We start from the raw sequence: 21,714 nt of genomic DNA on the forward strand, positions 1-21,714 counted from the left end.
TTTTTGAACTTTATGCTGAGTGACACAAACTCTTGAAAAAACTAGGTGCTAAGGCTTTCTGATGAAAGCTGAATATATTAGATGTGAGAACAAGCCACAACTTTTATATCAATTCAAGCATGAAAAACAGCAAAAGGGTATTTTATTATATTTTTTAGTTTATTGTAAACTAGGGTATAGATTTTTAATTGGTTACTAAATTTTCACTTTTCCATTATAGTGGCATCATACAGAAAGATAGACCTAAATATAGTTTCTCCCCCGGATGTTCAAAATCACTTTAATTCTGTTTCTCTCAAACCAATAAGCATATGCAAACCCAACATCAAAACTATTCTAAGACCTGCTGTATAGCTCAGGGAACTATGTTCAATATCTTGCATTTACCTATAATGGAAAAGAATCTGAAAAAGGATATGTATATGTATAACTGAATCATTTTGCTGTACATCTGAAACTAACACATCGTAAATCAACTATACTTCAATGAAAATAAATTTTAAAAAACCAAACCATTCTTAGGACAAAATGCAGAGTGAACAAATGCCATTTGAAGGCTTCTGTATGTTCCCTTTCCCATTCTCTTTCTCACTCCCTTGTCCCCGCCTGACCACCACACAAGGTTTTCCTCACACCTGCCAACTTATTCCAGGCATGCCTCCTTCCTTTCCTTCATTCAGACATCCTGCTCTCTGTCTCAGAAGACAGTGCGCATAAGTGCTTTGCAAACTGCAAATCACTTTACAAGGCCTTTTGCATTATCTACAGCGATCAATATTAAGTAGGCTAAAACAAATATTATTTATTTATAAGTAATAGAAAGTTTAATTTGAGTAAGTGAGAAGGAATTATTGAGAATGGGCTTCTGGTCTTTTATGTCTGGGTATATTGACAGCGATTGATATTAAGCTGATGAGTTGCTGCCTGTCCCAGCAACATCTGGATTTTCATCAAAGGCAGGAACTCTAACCCGAAGGAATATAAAGATACCCATGCATGTCTCATGGTAAAATTCCAGACACTGTGCAGGTCTGAAAGAGACTTTGGGCTGGGAGGGAAGGGTTGGAGTGGAGATCGTCCTGGAAACACCATCTAAGTCAGCCACATGCCACACGGTACAGGCTGCCCCTCAACTCAGCCCAGGTTCCATAAATACTGGCCTGGCATTCAAGAAAAAATCCAAAAATAAATGGTGACTATATAGATTCTAATTTGAAGTGTGTTGACAAGTTTCTGTGACTCTATATCCTATTTTGAACAGTCAACATTTTGTCTTAAATCCCTGTCTTGTCAGATTTTATAACATGGGACTTCGCTATTAAAACTAATCTAGGTGGATATATATTACAGTGACTATGGTAGGCCATCTGAATGTATATTTTACACCTTTAACTGAAGTTTGTTGCTGTTGTTTTAGGTTTTTTATTGTTATTTAATGATGGGGCTAAAATTATTCATGTTTTGAAATCTCAGTGGAAACGTGGCGAGCTGGGAACTTCTGGCTTTCATCCAAACTTTCAGAACAATGACACATGTTGACTCACTGGGGTCTTGTTACATCCAGTCTGGATTCTAAACTATGAATTCAAGCCAGTTTCCTCAACCTAAAGTGCTATTTCACCATATATGGGCAAAGAGTGTAATGGTTCTATTATAAACTTCTAGACGAGGTCTAGACATTGAAAAGTTAAAAAAGCAATTTCTTTTCCTCTATACAAAGTTAAATCACCATATATTTGGTACACATTAAACTGGCAAGTTCATTTTAATATAATCCTATATGAGAGTTTGGGGACCTTTTTAAAAATAATGATGTTAAAATGCTTTTTCCCATCCCCACCCTTTTACTTTTCATAGGAGCAACCCAACAGGGCTGCTGGACCTTAGATGTGGATGGCTGTCTCTTTGTTTATCAAGTTAAAGGTGGAAACAATCCCATCTCTGTACTGGGTACCCTTTTAATTTCTGAGTCCTATCTTTTAGGGCAGAAATACGGGCTCAAAATAAAGTTAGTTTTCCCATGAGACAGAAGGAAGCACTTTTTCATGTCCTTAATCTGGGGATACAATCCTGTGGACCTTTTCTGATATGATTCCTGTATAATAATTTTCTCAGTCACTTATTCAGCAAATACTTATTGAGTCCATTCTCTGTGTCAGGCACTGAACTGGGTCCTGGAGGTACCGTGAAAAACAAGGTAAATATCATCCCTACCCTCATGGAGCTTACAGTCTAATGTCAGACTAACATTAAACAGTAACTACACAAATATTAATTTAAATCACAACAAGGGTCATAAAGGGGGAAGAAAAATAAAGCGCTATTACAGTGCATACTAGGGGAATGTACTCTGATTTGGGGAATCTGTGAAAAAATGAATTTCAGCTGAAGCTTGGGGATGGCCACAGACAGCAGGAAGAGTGTATCAGGCAGAGCACATTCAAAGGTCTGAGTTCGAGGTGAACTTGAGCTTTCAGGGGACAGAAAGAAGGCCACAGGGGTGAAGCACAGTGATGATGGAGTGAATGGGAGAAGCTGATGCTGGTGATGTAGGTAAGTGTTGGTTATTCAAGAATTCATAAATCATGCTCAGGATTCAAGTCTTTATCCCCAAACCATGCAGAAACAATGAAGGTTTTAAAGAGGAGACACAACCAGATCTTTAATTTATAACCTGGCTTCTATGTAAGAGAATAAACCAGAAGGAGCCAAAGGGGGGCGGGAAGGCAACCACCAGCCCGTTCTCTGTATTCATGGATCTGTTTCTGTTTTGTTATATTTGTTCATTTATTTATTTATTTTTTAGATTCCACATATAAGTGAAAACTTAAAGTATTTATCTTTCTCTGACTGACTTATTTCATGAAGCATAATACCCTTCAGGTCCATCCATGTTGTTGCAAATGGCAAATGTTCATTCTATTTTGCAACTGAGTATGTATACAATACTTGTACACGTGTGAAAAAAATATGTATGAAAGGATGTTTGCTGCTATGCTTTTATTTTTAATAGCAAAGAAAAAGAAAAACAGTGAAATCATCTATGGCACTCAGAGTTATGGCAGGAAATGGAATCCACTTACGTAGATCAAGTTAATAAAGTGACTAACTTACAACGGGACTAGGATGAATGGATTGTCTCAAGAACTGATTGTCCACAATTCTTCCCAATACTGCATTTAGTAATTTTAAGTTGGCATCTTGAAATCAGTCATTGTGGAAGTATTTACACCCATAGAAATACTAAAATACTAAAGCATTCTAGCCCATCACTGGTTGGGGAAACAGTGAGGATGGTGAGGCACAGAGACTAGCAACAGTGGGAAACCATTATCACCTCTAAAGGAAGGCCATATGGTACCAGAACTGGAGTAGGGGCATGGTGAAGGGGCTATCCATCAGGAACTAGCTTTACAGAAGAGCTCAGTCACTTCCAGAAAATGCAGCTTAGAGAGGAAGGAAGTAGGAAAAACACCATGACTTCTTTCACATACCCCAAGTCTGCCATGCTTTCTATTGTCTACCTACACCCAGAAGCCAAGGTTCAGCCTCCCAGGGCATAGAGAAATACAGGAAAAGGCAGAGAATAATCTGTGAAGCAGGCAAACAGAAACTAACCAGTACATTATTTAAATATCTGTCAAGACGGAATGAGTTATACATGTGCAACAATCATTAAAAGGAAAGACTGCAGACACGAGGAGGAATGAGGTGGGCCTCTGGGTCATGACACAAAACTTTAAAAATGATTTTTTAAAAAAGTAAGTTACAGAAAAGCATACATTTTAATCTCATTTTTGTAAAGAGAAATATGTATACTTTTTTCATAGGTCAAACAAAACATCTAGAAAAGTATAGATGCCAAACTCTAAAGGTGATTTCCATTGGAAAATGAGGTTGATCAAAGGAAGATGGGGACTTGTACTTTTGACTTTACAGATTTCAGATGTGTTTGAATTTATGGACATCTGTTATCTTTGTAATATATTTTTAACAAAGCAGTCTGTTAGTGAGTCTCTTTTCTTCTCAACAAAAGCATATGACATTGAGGTTGGTGATGCATCAACGTTTGTCACCTAAAATGAATACTTTTCATTTCAGCTATTTTTTCCTTCCAGCTATTTTTTCCTTCACCTGAGGATTCTTCAAATTGTTTGATGGAACACGGAGGCATCTGTAGACCTCACTGCTATTGGAATATCAGTGTAGACATGGCGGGATCATCAGCCAAGAGGTGTAGGTCAACTCCCAGAGGGACATTCTATGGGTCTTATGAGCAAATTTTCAGTGAAGAGGCAGAGGTATTCCCAGAATCTAAATACATTCAAGTTTTGCAAGTATTGTTGGCTTTGAAAGACTGATTTCTTGCTTATATATCTAATAAGTGCAATGCTGAAAATTTAATCATGAACTGTAGCAATGGGCTTTAAGCTCTCAAGTACCAGTATAGATCCCTATGTATTAATTTTGTTTTCATTTAGTAAAAGGGGGAAAATACAGTGATAATTAGTGATATCTCAGTAATCCATCCTTGGAATTTTTTTGGCAAAAAATTTTTTGTTTAGAAAATTAAGGATTTTGAAAAATAATTCCCCCAAATACAAAATTATTTTACTGCCTAAAACAAATGAATCCTTTTTTCCTGATATTGAGTACACATAAATAATCCCAAGTGGAGCTCTTTTTGGCATAAAGCTTGATGTTTTTTAATAGAAAAGAAGGCCCAAGGATTGTTTATTAGATATATAAGCAAAAAATCAGTCTTTCAAAGCCAACAATACTTGCAAAACTTGAATATATTTAGATCTCTGGGAGGCTGAATTATAATCAACACGGAAAAGAAAACATCACTAAAACATTCTCCTGACCAAAATACACACTCCACCCTTCAGCCACTTCCTCAGGCAAGCATGTGGACAGAAAACTATTTACCCTCCCTCGTCTGCTGGTTAACGAGTCACCATAGCTAATTAGAGGAATCCAGGTCGAGTTTGCCCAACGTGTCAATGAGGTGTATTGTTAGCAGATGCCATGGACACCTATGATCATTCTATTATCATCCTATCTTCTGGAAGCATCATGAAAATGAAATCGTTTCTTCAGAGGTTTGCTGTTGAAATGCTATATAATGCAGAACAACTATGAAACACATTTACTGAATAAATCAGGCAAATGAAAATAAAAGCTATCCTCAACGTTAAGAATTGGGGAGAAATGACTAACTACTATATATAAAATAGATAAACAACAAGCTTATACTGTATAGCACAGGGAACTATATTCAGTATCTTGTAGAAACCTATCATGAAAAAGAATATGGAAACAAATATATGCATGTATATGTATGACTGAACTTTTATGCTGTACACCAAAAATTGACACAACATTGTAAACTGACTATATTTTAATAAAAGATAAAATTTAAAAATTGGGGAGGAGTGGAATAAAAATAATGCTTAAAAACAGAATAAAATCCCCCCAACGTTATGCTATTTAATAGTGGCAAGAAAACATTAAATCTTGAAGCAAGAGTGAGAGTGATTTCTCCAGTTCAGTGGCCACTAAAAAAAAAAAAAATCTCTGTTTTTGCCCCAAGTCAAAGCAAATAACTCTTGAGGCTTGACATTAGTTAAAAAGTGGAAGACGTTCACTGGAGGACAAGGGAAGAGGGGGTGGGTGGGCAAAGATGAGTGGTCATGGGGTGTATTTATAATGAATACATATATTTTTAAACATATTTCCTATCATCAGGAAATCTATTTTCTCACACTGATAGTTTTAATATTCTCAGTGGGCTCAGAGAATGTTATTATGATATTCTGTGCTTACAGTCTCTGGTGAAATGGCATATTATCTAGTCACTTTTTAAAAATATATTAAGCTAGACATTTTTCTTCATGAATCATTATATTAAATCAGTTCTCCATAAAATTGCTTGCCAGAGTCTCTCTGTATAAAACCAAACTGATGGGATTTACCAATATCAACTAACCAAGAAAATAAACAGCAGCCCTTTTCTTGAAAACCAAGGAATGGTGTTTATAACAATCACTTGAGAAAGACTCAGTCAATCCCTGAGAAGCACACAGAATTATTCTGGACTAGATTACGTGCCTCTACAGGACATTTTTCCTGAAGAGAAAGAGATAAGGGTCATCTCTTTCAGTGATAAGGGAGTTTGTCTTAATAACATGACTGGCTGAGGAATAATTCTTACTCTGAATACTTTTTACATGAAACAGTGACTCACAGATCTGAGGGTAAAGGAAAAGGGAAAAGCTCTGAGAACTTAAACAGACTTCACCTTTTAGGTATTTCTGAGCTGAACTGGTAAGCATGTCACATTTTCCTAGCTGGGTACATATATGATTCCATGAAAGATACTTTTGTTTTATGAGCATAAGGAATGAGAAAGAGAGGGAGAGAGAGAGAAAATGAAATGGATATCTTATAGCTAATGAATAAATAATTACTCTATCTAAAAATATGGGTCATCTTTAAAAAGGATCTCTGATTTTAACAATAAATAAATGCTTATTTAGGATTGTGACCATTTTTATTACAATCATCAATGAAGGGTCGTAAGTATGCAAGTCATTTCTCTTTCCAGTTTCGAGGGCTGAAAAGGATTCCCTTGAAACTCTGCTCCATTTCCAAGATTGGAGTTTTCAGTTGATGCTGAAAACCCAATAATTCCAAGTGGGATTTGGATCCTTGCATAGGTAAGAGATGCTTTATAAGGCCCTAAAAAATTATTTGTCCCAATAAATTTAAAATGGAAATGCATTTCTCACAATGCTTCATTTTCTTTGCTTTTTCTCCCTCATACCCAGAGCCAAAGACGACTTTACGTCTTCCCCATGCCCACAAGCTCACAGTTGTACACTCAGCTTATTATTTCAACTCACTGTATACACTTCTGAGTTATCAATCCGATGGGCATTCAGTAACATCTTATTTTTTAAAAACAAAGTTTGTGGGACCCAAATGACAAACAAAAAAGATTTGTTTTAAAATTCTGGTACATCCAACAATGGAATAGTATTCATTTTTTTTAATCATAATATTAAGTGCACTATTTAATGGCATGGAAATAAGTTTTTGATTTAGTGTTAGGTGAGAAAAAGTAGTTATCAAGTACTAGGCATAAAAAGTATTTGTATAGTTACAAGTAGAAACACTCATATAGAGCCACAGAGATTCGGAAAATTGTAGGAAATTAATGGTGATTATCTCTTAGTGGAGAAATTAATAATTTTTATTCCTTCTGGAAAGAGTATATATAACTTATGGAAGTAGATTTATTTCAGCCCTAGTTTTACTTATTTTTCCATGTGGAAATTATGAGTTTGGTAACAAGATTTCACATGGCTGCTTTGATGATAGCCATTTTGATAGTCATTATACCATCCCGGTGGTAAAGCCTTCTCTTCCACTGTTCTTCTCTCAGAGAGGCCATCCCATAGGCATTTAGTCATCATGTGGTGAGCATGAGCAAAGGGTCAAAATATAAACATTGCAATCACAGCTGCATCCTTCCATTTGACTCCCCACTTTCCATCTCTCTCTCACTGGCAAATATACTGTCATCATATGACTTTGATAATCAGAAAGAATTAGCAGTGCAAGAGTCTCCAAGAGAACCTCCATGGAGAATTAACCTATATTGACATGTATACTAACATGTGTATTGTAATATATTCTAAGTGTTTTATATGCATGATGTATGGATTAGAGACTGGATTCAAACACAAGTCTAACTGATTAAAAATCCCATACATGTCCCCTAGTAGGTAGCAAACTCCCTAAAATATTTCTTGACTACCTTCCTTATGTCAATACCTACCTTATTTTATGACATTCATTTGACCCTCAAGATACTTGATAGGTAGTTATTATTACCCCAAATTACAAATGCGGACACTAGTGTTAAGAGAGCTTAAATAATGTCCCCAAGGCTACACTAGTGCTACAAGTTCTCCTCAGATTTTAGGACTTCAAAGCTGAGATTTTCCTACCATGCCACTGTATTAGTTTGCCAAGGCCGCCATAATAACATTTTCTAGACTGGATGGTTTCAACAACACAAATGAAAGTCACAGTTCTGGAGGCTAGAGGTCCAAGATCAAGGTGTCAGCAAGTTTGGTTTCTTCTGAGGCCTCTCTCCTTGGCTTACAGGTGGCCATCTTCTCGCTGTTTCCACCTGGTGTTTCCTTTGTGGGCACATGTCTGGTGTCCCTCTGTGTGTTCAAATATCCTCTTCTTATAAGGACATGAGTCAGATTGCATTAGTGGCCACCCAAAGGACCTTAATCACCTCTCTAAAGACCCTATCTCCAAAAGCAGTCACATTCTGAGGTACTGGGTGTTAGGACATGAACATGTTAATTTTGAGGCGGGGGGGCACAATTTAGCCCATAACAGGCGCTCTGTAAGATCATAATGCAGATCTTTTACATGCTCCCTTCAGCTCATGTTTTTACTGTTCTGGGGGCTGTAAACTTCTTAATCTACAAGTGTGCATGTTGCCCACTTATAAAAGTTTAGAAATACACTCATTGTAGAAGGAGATAATAGATGGACTGAACTACAGATGGGAGGGTAGACTCTAGCAGCAGACTCTATAACTATGTAGAAAAAAAGAGATTACGCCCATCCTTAGACAATGGTCTATTGTTTCAGCTTCTTTGGGGAACAGCAGAAATACAAGGGCCACATCCTTGCCCTGTATTACAGAAATCTCAGTCTGTGCCCTTGGGTTAGTGGGGTGATGCCTTAGGGATGTTCATGGCCCCCAGACATACCACCTCCTCACATCCTGAGGGGGGAAAACACAGCTGAATGAGTCAGCAGCTAAGCTGGGAATCAGCCCAGGCCTTCTGGAATTATAGGTTCAACATGTAAAAATGAGAATAATCCCCCACACTTATTTTCACCCTGAACCAGCTGATTCTAAAATATCTTGATATGATTCGTTTAAGATAAAGCCAAATCCCTCCAGCTGCATACTTTTTGAGCCATTAGGAAAAAAAAACCATTTATATATATAAATATACATACTTTTAAGGCAGCTCCCTTTCTCTACTTTTGGCAAAAACAGAAAGAACCCAGGAATTCAACTCAGAATAGAGGGAGAGGAGGGAGATACAGACAGATAGAGATACACATGTACGTATATACAAACACACATATCACAAAACAAGGTATGAAACTGGTCAATGGTCAGTATGTTCAGACAGTATAGACACACAATTAATGAAGAAATCTGCTTTGAAATCTAAAGAATCAATGCTGCTTCACAGCATAAGACATTTTTCCACTTTTTCCCTTTGTTCAATGTGGACTTCATTTAAGATATCAATTACTAACAGTCTTCTAAAACCAAGAGGAATGTCAACAAAATTATTCAGCTAACAAAAAGGTCAGCATGTTTTTTTTAATTTGTTTGTATTTGTCCTAATAGCCCAATTTAATTATTTCACTAAACTGGCTTATCGTTAGAATATTTGTTAACATAATACAAATTAATTCAAAAGGATTTGGAAAAGATTTCGGGTGGAAAAAGAGCTCAACTTGAAGCAATGTAGCGAGCTAATCCAAATAGCTGATGTCACTCTCCACTTTTTATTCAAGAGACTCTTTCTTTTGTTAAGTACATGATTTTATGCCAACAAATCATGTTCTCAGCGCTGCACTGATCTAGCTTTTCTTTTTTTTTTTTTCTTTTTATCAGTAGTGGTACTGGGGATCAAATCCAGGACCCCACGCATGCTGCCACTGAGCTGTACCCACCCCACTTTGATCTAGTTTTTAATACAGACACTGCAGCCACTTCCTTTCTATGGAACTGGGGACATAATGAGAGGATTCGTGCTTTGGATCATTCACTCATGTTATTACATTTTAGCCTTGGATCCCAAGGTCTCCTCATTCTCCTGCATGTGTATTTTTGATTCCTGTTTTGGAAAACGAGACTGAGGAAGAATCCATCCGGAGACCTGTTACCTCCTGCATCTTATCAGCTAAAGAGGGGGGACCAAAACCTAGTGACAAAGCCCTCAGATGGGACACCCTAACCAGCCAGGGCTCAGATGTCCACTGCTGATCGTAACAGTGGTTACAAAAGCTTGGAGAGAAGAGGCTTCAGTCCATTAGGATCAACAAGTTATGGAATTACCGTTACTGCATGAATTATAAATTTTTAACTGTAATGCTAAATTTTATTTTTACCTTGAGTCACGTATTTAATCACATAGTTTCTCCAGGTCTCCCTGGCCTCAGAAGATGTAAGGGATAGATTATTATATGGGGGAGAAGGAAAGAACTGGGAACTATTATCCTACATTTGGAAATAGCTACACATCTGTTTGGAACCAGAACAAAGATAGTGCACAAAACAGCAGCATAATATAGGCACGATTTTAAGACATAAAATTGTGAAGTTGGTTCTGAACTTTGTCATTTACATCTTCAGCCTCCCCTTCTGCTTCTCCTTTTCCTTCCACCATTCTTTTGGGTCCCAGGGAATTCCTCTTCCCCATTATTTCTGGAGTTCATGCCTGTCCCTTCTCGCTGAGGTACTGATGAAACTCTTGGCAGGTTGTGGTCACGACCATGCTGGCTCCTCTTCAGGTCCCCTTCTTCCAAGGTCCCTCCAGTTGTGGGTCATCTGTGGGTGTCTTCCATTTCTCATGCTAATCCATGGAAAAATAATCACGCCCCTGCCCAACAGTGGACACGTTACAGATGTGAAGTCTTAGTCTGTAACCAGTCGTTCAGAATTCAGACATAAACATCCAGGGTTTGCATCAGCTGTGTGTCTATAAGTGCTGGTCTTCCTCCCTACCCATCCGCTGCTTCTCATATCCTTGCAAAAGCTGAAGGTTTTACATTCCTCTAATCTGTGAAAATGCCTTCTTTATCGTGTCTACTGGGCTGGGTGGAGTTTTACAAACTCTTCCCATCCCTGGTGGGGAGAAAACTTCCAGGCTGAAATACTCTCTAAAATGGTTTCTTCCACTGTTCCCAGCAACCTTTGTGTTTGCTGTTTATCTGGGGGCTTGGGGGTGGGGGGGTGGGGGTAAGCTGTTTAACTGATTCTTATTCACAAGTATATTATGCTCTCTTCTTAAGATTTAGATGTAGTTGACCCCAAAAGATAAAGCCTGCTTTAAATAGTTGGAGGGAACTCAGCCAGCCCCTTTCCTTAACTCACGCCTTTTCCTCTCTCATCCCTCTGTCTTCAGATGCCTGAGATAGAAAGCCCATGTGGATTTCAGGTCCTTATCCACCTCTTGTGCCGTCAGTCCTGACCTGCTCCTCACCTCTTCTGGTCTTCTCAGCCAGGAAAACGGCCACGCTGTCTTCCTCCCCAAGCAATCCACCACTATACGGTTTAGAGTTCTGGAAACTTGGGGGCATGACTGAAACAATGAATAGATTGGCTGTGTAGAGCATACAAGTAAAGCAGAGAATATGAATTTTGGAGAAGGTATGTGAGGAAGAGGCAAAAGAATATGAATTATGGCCGGGTCCAGAATCTGTGTGAATTCGTATGAACGTTGGTAAGTATGATGACAACACAGGTAATTTATTAGTCCATGTAAACAGAGGAAGCTATTGGCATTAATATTGATCATAAATAATGGAAAAGTGGGAAGAAAAAATTTTAAATTTTGATTGGGCCTCGTTGGCGCTAGGCCTGCTGTGTTAGAATTTCTAGCATGTTTAATATTAAATAAGTGAGGAATCTCCTTCCTGAAATCTACTTCTTCACAACTCCTACTGGTCTAGCTTTGTCCAGCCTCTCCTGCTTGGTCTAATTCCCTGGTTCCTCCCCCTTCTCTCAGCCTAAAAATACAGACATTTATCAGGACTCCTTTCTGGTCCCTCTTTCTTCTTTGTTGTATTTTTACTCTCACTTGTCTCTTCTATTTACATAAATTTAACTTTATCTATATAGTGACAATTTCGATATTTATATCTGTAGGACAGACTTTGATGCTGAGCCTCAAACTTGAATAGCCAATTGCCTTCTGTTATCTGCACCTGGATAACTCACCCACAATGGAATTCTAGATCCTTTCCCTTATCTGCTCCCACTCCCATCTGCCTGACCCTCACCCAGTAACCCCGACCTCGGGAAATGAGGGGTCATTTTCTACCCAGTTACTAAAATTAGAAATCTGGGGGTCATCCTGAGCGAATACTGATGTTCCTACCTACAAAAATCTATCTTTGTTCAACATTTCCCATCTGAATTACTACAAGAGTCACCTAGTCTGTATCGTTACTTTTTCAAAGATAGTACCTCTTAAACCCATTCTCTGCACAGCTGCTGGATAATTACTGTTAAACAGAGGCTATCTCCTGTTACTCTTGTGATTAAAAACCTTTCAATGGCTTCCTATTGTTTTGGAGTAAAATCCAAACTTTCCCCCATATCTTACAAAGCTCCCCTTGGCCCTGCCCCTCCCACCACGTTCATGGTACCTCCCTCATTTACCTAAGTCCAGTCATACCAGCCTTTGCCATTTCTGGTTCCCTAAAAGGTTCTTTCCTTAATTCATCACGTGGCTGACTCCCTTCTGTCCTCTGAGTCTCTGTTTAAAAGTCAGCAGTTTTAGTTAATCATTATGTTTGTCTTACTGTTGGTCTCCCCCACTGAAAAGCAAACAAAGGTCAGGGACCTTGACTGCCTTATTGTATTCTCATTGCCTAGCATGATGCATGGCACAGGGTATGTATTCAATAAATACAGTTGAGTGAATAAATGAAAAGAGAGTCAAAATTATGTGACAGATTTTATGTAGAACAACAGTAGAAACTAAAAGTGATTGAGAGAGTTAAAGGTAACTACTTATGCCTAGTTATCATTTAGCCTGCTTATAACTAAGCTTAGTTTTCAATATGCTAGATAAACTTTGTTGGTAATTTTACTTAATCACAATGGAACACTATACACTTATGACTACATAAGCCTAGTATTTACGTCTGTAGAGTCTAAATCAGTTAATCATGTCTGAAGGTTTTTGGCTCCCAATTCCTAAAAAGAGCAGGAACCCTGATTTTATTTGGGAGAGCTTTAGAAAATTTTGGCCAATTTGTACATTTGCAACTTTGGCCAAAAAAAACTTATGCTCTTTCTGACCTCCTATCTGTACAGATTAAATGCTTTGGCAGAAGTATTTGTTAGTGTGTAAATATTAGCTGGTTAACCTGGGGGTGGTTAGAAGAGATCACTCCATTTAATTCTTGATACCAATTCTTTCCCAGAGTGTTACTTTCTCATTCTTTGTTTTCCATAAATTGTTGGTTTGGTAGCAATTGTCCTAGGCTGAAAGCAACCATGCTGAATTTTACCCTCTTTTTTTGCACACTGAGGGACCTCAGCATGAAACAAAGAATGTACTGTTTATAAATCTTTATTGGCTGGATGCGAAGATAGCAGCTGCAAGCAGTTAAGCATTAAGAGACTTCCCTGCCCCCTCCCCTTTGGCCATTTAAATTCCCTTCTGATGAACCTACAAACAACCCACTTGATAGAGATTTGGAGCATTCTCTAAGTCTTATTTTGACTGATCTAATTTTCTGTAGAAACACTCAACCCTTGCCTAGGTTTGCTTGATGAGCATATTTTGGATTTTCTTTATAAAGAATTTTTCTTTAATTTGGTTGGTGTATGAACTGATAGATGGTGGGTGATTATAGAAGGCAACACTTTTTACTGTTCTCTTTCTGGGAGAGATACTTTTTAAAAAGTCAACCAAAAATAGCTTCTAACTTAAGGCCTTAGAGATATGAGAAGCTTTACATGTGCATGTTACTCAAGACAAGAATAAAAATGGAATCTACTCTTTCCAAATGGAATTTCTTACTAAGGAACATTCCACCATAACCTCTAAAATTATTAATTAGCAGGCCTAGACACTTATGGCATTAATTTTTCCACTGGAAGAGAATTTCTAGCCAGCTTTCCATGAGTTAATGTAATGTTTACAGAAGGTGCACACAGGAAAATGCCGCAGAGTAAAACTGGTCAGATTGAATTGAACTGAAGCAAATGAGCTGTCATAAATAGGTTGGATTCAGGATATAGTAAAGGCTCCTTAAGAACTGTTAGGGTAACCATAACCTTCACCCTTAATCCTGACTTGAATTCTAAATGAACATGTTTCATGAACAAAGATCTTTACAAAACATTTCCAAGGAAATAATTGTGAACCTTGTAGGAGAAGAGAAAGTTTTCTTCGACCCACTTAGGATTGCTGGGTGGGTCTGAAAATTAAACTGACAAAGATTAATAAGATAAAAACCTATAGATTTATTTAATATAAGTTTTATGTGGTATGGGAGCCTTCAAAAGGAACTGAAGATCCAAAGAAAGCTATGTATTTTCATGCTGAGTTTGATAGAGTGGACAGCCGATGAGGAATAAGGTAGGTTAAGAGGTATGAGGACAGTGTAGTGAACTGGGGGAAACTGAGCAAAGTCTACATGTTAGAATTCTTCATGGTGGTCCCTTGTCTTCAGAGATAAGGATGCTCCTTTCTTCTAGGTACAGGGAGGTCACCATTCACATGCGGATTTTATGACTTGTTTCGGGGAAGAAGGGGAGGGAAGGGAGGTCAGAGTGACCTTCTTGCTTCTGTCATTTTCTCATACTCCTTCAGCTTAAAATATTCAATACACTAAGGGTGCCATATTTGGGGGATAGTGTGTCCTGAACCCCATCACTATCAAGAAAGCAACCACATATAATAATATTCAAAGGGTCCCAGGTGATTACATGTAAAGATACACACATACATACAATAATGAGACACGTCTATTCCCTTCTTGGTTTCTTTTTTCCTCTTTGGAATAATGAAGGATGATTTGATGGTAGTGCATAACTTCTTTTCATAAACAATAGGCTGCTAGAGCTGGACCGAATGGTCCTCGACATTCATGAATCCAGACAGTGTGTTCCTGTGAAGAAACAGAAGCCAGGGAAGGGAAGTGAATTATCAAGGGAGGCGAGGCACATATCCCTAGCAGAGGTGGGGGGCTGAAAATTCCTGACTCCAGCTCAGGGTCCTCTCAACTTCACCATACTTTCTCTTGGTGGAGTTTTCTGACTGAAGGAAGATATTCAAAGAGGAGCTTGGAAAAAAGAGTGAAGTGGATTGCCAGATGTGTTCATAAGAATGGTTTTCCATATGTCTTCTAGGCTTGCTCCAGGGGATTCTGTGAGAGAACTGAACCCTAAAGCCAAGGGCTTGCATTAGGTGTAATGAATTGGCTCCTCCGACCACCCTCCACCCCGCCCCACCCCACCTTCCCAAACACCTACCCTGGCTCTGGTTAAGGACCGTCCTGGCATAATTGAGAGCATAGCCACTCAAATAATTTCCTGTGTTCTGTGCTTCAGATGCCATATGCCAGTTGAGAAAGATTGAATTTTCCAACACACAAAACAGATGAGCAGTAGGTAGGCAGTGGCAACTAGAGGGAGAAGATTTAACAAGCTAAGGAAACGGCTTGGTGTAGGAAGGCAAGGTGAGAATATGGGCTTTGTGACAATCGGAATTGAGTGTAAATCCCCTCTGCCACTTACGAGCTGTGCCACAGTGAGAAAATGACTTCACTTATATAAGCCTGACTTTCTTGATCTGTAAAATGGGAATAATATAGCCTGCCTCTCAGGAACCCTTGTAAAGATTCAATGAGGTAACACCTATGACACACTTGGCCCAATAGAGATACTTAATACATATTTTAAGGAGGGATTTGAATAAATGGAATGAACATATGGTCTTTGGAGCTGGACAGAGTTGGGCTCATATCCTGATGCTGCTACTGGGTCTCCTTATATGGTGCCTGGGACACTGTAGAAGCTCAGTGAAATGCCAGTTTCTTCCCTTTCGCTTCCTGGGTCTACCTCCTTTCATCAGCTTGTCAATATAGAGCTAAAGCTCTCAGACTGCTGCATGCAACAGAATCACCTGGAGGACTTGTTAAAACAGATGAGTGAGCCCCAGCGCCAGTTTCGGATTCACTGTGTCTGTGGTGGGCCACATTTTGTGTTTCTAACAAGTTCCCAGATGATGCTGAAGTTGTTTGTCTGGGGACTACACTCTGATATCAATACATATACTTTTAGGTGCTGGAGGACAGTCTTCAGCTCTTTGGGCCACTTTTTGGTTTCTGACTGAGAGCGCTGTTAAAATACATCAGCTGAGACAACTTACTCCGATACTGATCATAAAAACATACATGATTTCTATTCTTAATTCTGCTTTGTTATTAGTTCTCTGTTCCCCTGCTTACTGCTTTGGAACGCAGAGCTCAGTCTGCAATCAAAAGTAGAAGAAAGTTACTAGGTCAAGACTATGGAACCAGACAATTCATCTCAGTGAAAAGCACAGCAATCTATTTTCCAGTTCTATAATTTTCTCAAATTTCTCATTATTTCTTTTTACAGGCAAAAACTTGGGTTAATCAATTAAACAGCAAATTGAATATTGTGACCCAAATACTGTGATCCCAGTTCACAGCTTGGGACACAAATACAGCCAACTGAGGGCCAAACTTACATGTAACAGTCAGTTACTGTTTATATCAGAGGTCAAACAGTGGTGTTTCAATGCTAGCTGCAGGACGTGTTGTGTTTGTTTTGTTTTATCTGAGTTTTTTATTTGATGCCTGCTATGGACTGGATATTTTTGCACCACCCCTCACCACCCTACCCTGTGCCCCACCCCAAATTCATGTACTGAAGCTCTAACCCCTAGTGTAGCTGTATTTGGAGATGGGACATCTAGGAAGTAATTAAATGAGGTCATAAGGGTGGGGCTCTGATCCTATAGGATTAATGTCCTTACGAAAAGGAAGGACCCGGTAAAGACATAGTGAGAAGGTGGTTAACTGCACCCCAGTAGGGCAGTCCTCACCAGAAACCAGCCATGCTGGCACCCTGATCTCAGACTTCCAGCCCCTGGAGCAATGGTAAAATAAATTTCTGTCGTTTCAGCCACCCAGTCTTTGGTATTTTGTTATGGCAGCCCCAGCCAACTAAGTCAGAGCCTGCATGCCCAGAGGGTTTTTCTAGAACTCTGAATTGGTCATCATGCTGGACAGCTTCCACTTGCTCCTGTGGATCCACTTTCCACCCTTCTCCCGCCTCCATTTATGATAATTTGGATATTCCATCTGTTTTCTGTTAGAAAAACTTATGATTCTCAACATTTTAAAAATTGAGAGATTTTGCATGAAAAGAAAACTGGATTGTCAGATTCTCATGAGAAACTAGAAGATGAGGCAGCAACGCTGGCAATAATAAATGGGCACCTCTCTTTTCAGCTGGACGTTAGCTCTCGAGTTGGTCGTGCTTCACTCAATTACTTTACCATGGCCTCTGTGGCCATTTGAGAATACTGTCCCTATTCCTCATGCGACGATGGAAGAGCTAAGAAGTCCAGATGCTTGGAAGTCTCTTTTACCGGCAGCCGTAGGTGTTGCTGGTAACAGCTCACAACTACAACCGTTTCTGGAGTATTATCCTTGGGGTGATTGAAGCACTTGGCTTGGAGTGCCTAGGGATTTGCCGCCTTCCCAAGATAAGATCAGCAATCAATTCTAAGATGAACGCCTCCATCCTGGAAGGAGCAATGTTTATCCTGACCAGGACTGATGCTTTCCAGAGAAGGGCTTGCCTTTACTATCCACAGTGCCTCAGCCAACCTCAGTCTGGTTCATGGAGTAAGTATCCTGTATAACATGACTAACTCAAGGGACCCACTTTATGGTCAAAGAGGTGCAATGCTGAGCACATGGCCATGGGGTCTATAGGTCATGCCATGTACCACACTATCTAGAAGCTACTCGTATGACAAAGCAGTAAAATGACATCTTAAAGACACAGCTGAAAACCAGCCTAGAGATGACATTTTTTTTGAGAATTGGGCACTGCTCTTTAGGATAAAGCATAGAATATTAACCGGTGGCTCTTGTATTGATCCTGTGTCTCCAGTAACTAGAAAATATGGGTCCGATACCCAAGAGGTAGAAGTAGGAATGACCCCATTCACCATCATGCCCAGTGATCAACTTGAGCAATCTTAGTCTCTGGTTCCTGGAGGGGAAAGGCATCCCCTAGGAGACCATTATAAGATTTACTCTAAACCTAAAGGTTTGGCTGCCACCTGGTCACTTCTTGTGCCTCTAGTAAGCAACCAAAGACTCTCACACACTAGTGAGGGAAATTGACCCCGATCATTTCGAGGAGGTAAGATTGTCCCTACATAATGGGGAAGAAAGGAATATGTGAAGTAGCACTCAGGGGATTCACTGGGCCATCTCTTGGGACTCCCAGGCTCAGTTTTACTGAGGCCGCCGCCATGACCATGACCATGACCATGACCTAATAAGTCTTGGTGTTCAGAGGCTCAGGACCCTCAGGAAGGCTTGGGTCTCCTAGAGAATCCCCCAGCACAAGGGTTCTCATCTCAGGCTCTTTTTCTAGCTTATCCTAACACAACTTCTACCCTAATTATTGTCCCTCTCCCTGATACTGTCTGGAAACTTCCCATCTCTCAGCTGACACCTAAAGGGGAATTATGCCAGTTTGCCAAGGGTGTGATCTAGTAGACGTCTAGAGGAAAGACTGAACCACTTTGTGCCCCTGAATATTTTGCCCATGAGCCCTGAGGCATCTGCATATTTTGAAGACCCTGCAGGCCTGTCAGGCTGTAGAAAACAGAGCTACTCCTAATGCAAGCAGAATTAAGAAGGCAGTTAAGCTAGTTATCCAGAATCTTGAATGTATTCTACATAAATACCAAAGAACTGAGGTAAATGCATATTAAAGTTAAATTGTTCAAATTACTTCTTAAGTTCCCTGCTTCATATAGCTTAGACAGGTCTGAAATCAGAATCTTTTGAAATTTGTAGTAGCACTCTGCATACTATTTCTCTTGAAATTTCAGAGCTTGACAAATTTGAAAAATGTGAGTTTAATTACTAAGTAAAAAATTTCCAATAACTGTTAGTATAACTCTTTTCTATGCCAACTTACAAATAACATCCAAATATTGATTTTTTTCTCTTTCCTTTACTTTCACATTTTAGTCATTTCCCAAATCTTAATTATTTCACTGAGTAAGAGAAAACTCCGGAATACAGAGAGAAATTCTTTTCTTAAATATATCTTGTTATGTTTGTACCTAGAATTGTTGGGACATTTGGAAATGACACTTTTTGCCATTACAAATGGCTTTGTATAAATACAAAACACACAGCAAAGAAAACAGTGGTATTTACAATTATAGAGAAGGAGAAAAATTGTAATTCTAAAAATTATTTTTTATTTCACTGGTAATAAAAGTAATAGGTGTTGATGTTTTTCTCCATAACGGTTACCCGAACTACTTAGTTTTTATATCAGACGAACATTTATTTTCCTCTAAGATTGCCTCTGGAAAAAATGCAAGCATTCCAAAAGTGTTTCTACTTTTTTTCTTAAAATCATAGCACATTACTTGGAAAATAAAGATGTTCAATGCTTAATATTCTCTGTTTTGAGAAAGGTTTTAAATGGCGTTTTTAAAACTATACAAAATCTCTTTAAGGTTTAATTGGAAGTGTCAAGTATGCTGTCTCCAATTTTTTTTTTTTTAATTTTAGACGTTTTTTCTCAGGTAAGCTATGGTACTCTTCAATTTCATAAATTTTGTTGGATGTCCTAAGTCTTGAAAGCCTGGTGAACTCAATTTGATTGTTCTATGATGTGATTTTTTTTTTAAATCACCTTTTTCTGTGTCATATTACTCAGCTTCAGAACATTTTTTTTTTCAAATTTCTCTTTCTCTCTCTCTCCTATGCTTCCTCTTCCCTTCCCTCTCCTCTTTTTTTTCCTGACCAATTTTATCTGCATGCTATTAGGTGAGGCCAAACATGGCAGTCGGTCCAGAGCAGGTTTGTTGAAGCCCAGATGTACACAGGGGACATCCATGTGTACAGCTGCCCACATGGGATGTTGGAGCCTGAATGGGCTGAGGGGTACCTGTGCAAATACAGAGCTTTCATGGGGTGTTAGAGCCTGGGCAGTGTGAGCAGAGCCTTCTCATGGGGATTGGGGAATGATGGTGCAGAGTAGGGTAGTAAACCCTGAGCTGAGTCAGAAGGATGTCCATGCAGGGGTCAACTCAATATGGAGCATCAAGTGAGGAGAGTGTCTACACAATTTGGGTGGTAAGGATGATTGACACAGAGTTGGAACCTGGGCAAGTTGGAACTGGTGTCCACAGCTGAGGGAGGCCGAGGGGTTCTGCAGCACTGGCTTGGTCTGGAGTATCAGAATCTGAGTTGGTGTCCACACAGCAGTACCCATTACAGGGTGCTGGAATACAAACAGGTGAGGAGGAGGACATCCTCATGGTGAGCAGGGGGTTGCCTAGAGCCAAGGGTTAGAATCCAAGTGGGTCGAGGGAGTTATCTACCTGGCTTACATTTACAGTAAAGAAGTCTAGCAGATATTACCTTAAATGAGGGATTAATGCAAATAGCATTAGAAATGAGATAAATAAAAATTATGGACCACCTGATAGAATACATCGAGAAGAAATTGACATCCTTTCCATGATATTAATGCCAAAGATGCCAACCTGAAAACTTAATCATAAGGAAACACCAGACTAACCTATGTTGTGGGACATTTTACAAAATAATTAGCCCATAATCATCAAAAGTGTGTAGGTAATTTTCACAAACAGTGCACAAGGGTTTTCTTTTCTCCACAACCTCACTAATCTTTATACCTTGCCTTTTTGATAATAGTCGTTCTAACAGTGGGGTGATGTCTCATCATGGTTTTGATTTGCATTTCCCTGATGATTAGTGATGTTGAGCATCTTTTCATGTACCAGTTAGTCATCTGCTTGTCTTCGTTGGGAAAATGTCTATTCACGTCTTCTGGCCATTTTTTAAATTGGTTTGTTTTCTTGCTATCAAGTTGTTTGAGTTCCTTATATATTTCGAATAATACCCACTTATCAGATAGATGACTTGCAAATAGTTTCTCCCATTTCATAGGTTGCCCTTTTATTCTTGCTTCTCTTGCTGTGCATAAGCAGTTTTGGTTTGATGTAGCCCCGTTTATGTTTGCTTTTGTTGTTTGTGCTTTTGGTGTCATATACAAAAAATTGTTGCTAAAATCAATCTTAAGGAAAAATTTCCCTGTTTTCTTCTACAAGTCTTAAGATTTCAGGTTTTAGATTTAGTCCTTAAATCTATTGTGAGTTAATTTTTGTGACTAGTGTAAGAAAGAGGTCCAGTTTCATTCTTTGGCAGTTAATTGTCCAGTTCTACCAACACCATTTATTGATGAGACTTTCTCCATTGAATATTCTTGGCATCCTTTTCAGGTATTAGTTTGCTCTCTCTCTCTATATATATAAGCATTTATTTCTGGGCTTTCAATTCTGTTCCAGTGGCCTATGTGTCTATTTTTATGCCAATCCATACTGCATTGGTTACTTCAGCTTTGTAATATAGTTTGAAATCAGGAAATGTGATGCCTCTAGTTTTTTTCTTCTTTCTCAGTTGCTTTCATTAGTCAGGGTTTTTTGTGGTTCCACACAAAATTCAGATTTTTTGTTCTATTTCTGTGAAAAATGCCATTGGACTTTTGGTAGGGATTGCATTAAATCTATAGATAGCTTTGGATAGAATGGG

Source organism: Vicugna pacos, chromosome 5, assembly GCF_048564905.1.
Source record: "Vicugna pacos chromosome 5, VicPac4, whole genome shotgun sequence".
NCBI lineage: Eukaryota > Metazoa > Chordata > Mammalia > Artiodactyla > Camelidae > Vicugna > Vicugna pacos.